This window comes from Chrysochloris asiatica, unplaced genomic scaffold (genome assembly GCF_000296735.1).
Source record: "Chrysochloris asiatica unplaced genomic scaffold, ChrAsi1.0 scaffold00109, whole genome shotgun sequence".
NCBI classification, from domain to species: domain Eukaryota; kingdom Metazoa; phylum Chordata; class Mammalia; order Afrosoricida; family Chrysochloridae; genus Chrysochloris; species Chrysochloris asiatica.
Window position 1 is genome coordinate 2,621,807 of NW_006408627.1, and position 2,062 is coordinate 2,623,868.

Sequence of the window (2,062 nt, forward strand, 5' to 3'; positions counted from 1 at the left end):
AGTGTCTGTATTTGATGATGTGAAAAATACCTCTCTCAGTCTCTCTGTACCGTGAGTACCCTGAATTTCCTGATGTCTGCACCGATATCCCTCTCTATTTGTTTGGCTTTGTTAGTTTATGCTTCCTTTTCTCTGGAAATGCAGCCTTCTAAGTTGGGTTGCTCTAGCCCTACATTCCAGTGTCTGCAGGGGGCAGAGGCACTCGCCAGCACGGGCACAGAAGCGGTATCTGCGTGCAGGTAGGCAAAAGCTTAAAATGCCTGTAATTCCTCAGCAATTTGATCTTTTAAAAAAACGAGTTCAGAATGTTGAAATTTAAGATCTTATGTTTGTTCAAAGGTTGTCTGTCTGCTAGACAGAGGATTCTTATGTGCGATTCTGCCCCTTTTCCCTGAGACTGCCCTACCTGAGCTGCTTGGTCAGGGAAGCGCCGGAAGTTGAAAGGCTGCCCTGCTTTTTTGAGTAGATGAGCTCTGGATTCTATTTGTCCAGGCTTAAAGGTCATGTAATCACTTACAACCTTGATCAAGTGTCTGTTAATCTCTCTAAATTTCATCCCTACAGAGGGAAGTAAGAGCACTGAGCTGTTGGGAAAATAAAATTAGTTATTGCAGGTAGAGCTCTACAACTTTTCTTTTTCCCTAAACAACTTCCTTCAGAAAGTTTAATTTTGACAGCCCATTTGATTTATGATCTGGAAGGCTCCTCCTAGTCAACTAATCTGAGAACTAAAAGCAAAGAACTTGTTCTCCTGCTTTCTCCCTAAGAAAAGAAGATAATTTGTAGTTCCCCAAAGACGTCTTAAGAGACAAAAAATATTTAAACAGGGGATGATCATTTTAAAAATGGAAACATCTGGTCCCCTTGCTCTAAACCCATTCTCCAGGCCAAATATGTTCCCCAGGGAGCTACTTGGAATTACAGTAATAGTTATCTCTGGTTGACTGAACTGAAAAGCTAGGACCTGCCAGCACGTTCATTTAAAATTAAAAGGGGGAAAAAAGGTTGGGGGATTCCTAAATCCTTATTGAACTGGTTCTCAGTCTGGTTCTGAAAGACTTCAATGCAAAATCAAGGTCAATTAAATTCCATATCTGGTTCCATCCCATCTCAGCCCTGGATGTATGCATTATCCATTTATTATTTATACCAATAATTATTTTTATGCTAACCATTTTTATTTCTATTTATTATTTTTAGCTCACTAGTCATGAAGTATTAACCAGGCTATAACATAGGCATTGACGAGAAGGTGGACTCTTTTTTCATTTACCTTCATAAATATTTCAAACCAGTAGCCAAAATGCTCAATTCTTCCATATTTTATAATATGGTTGTTGTTGTTAAGTTCTATCAAGTCGATTCTGACTCATAACTACCCTGTATATCATTTACAGAGGAGCTCCTGATGGGTTTGAACTGCCTACCTTGTGGTTCGTAGTCCAGTGCTGATCCTATAGCAACACTCTAGGAACTTATATAAGCTCTTTGATTTGCTGGGTTATTAAGTATCACAAATTTTCAGCCTTGAGTCACCAAAGAAGTATATATTATAACTTCCTGCCAAACTTCCCTGAATTTACATGTTCATACATAGAAATAATATGTCATTGATTATAATGTAACTAAGAATGAGCTCCCCCAAACATGCTCAAGTGCATATAGCCAATGTCTTAGAGAAAGCCACTGAGTCACCAAGTAAAGAATGCAACTGTTATGCTAACTTAGAAAATTTAGTTTATGTGTATCTCTGTGGTGCTCCAATATCTGGTTTAAAAATACACTAAATTTAAGCACCAGACAATATCACCATAGAGATGGGAAATCCCATCCACTTCAGGAACAACTGATTATTAAACATTACATTACACTTTATAATTTTATTAAAAAAAAAAAAATCTGTGAGTCTGTCTCCACTTCCAGAATTTGCATTTCTTTAACACCTAGAATATACATAGTTTCTTAATTAACTGAGGAATGAATGAATGAGTCTGGCAGCTGACAGAACACCCAGTCACTAACATCAGGGTTGTGTGTATTTAACATTTTTTAATCTGGGGTG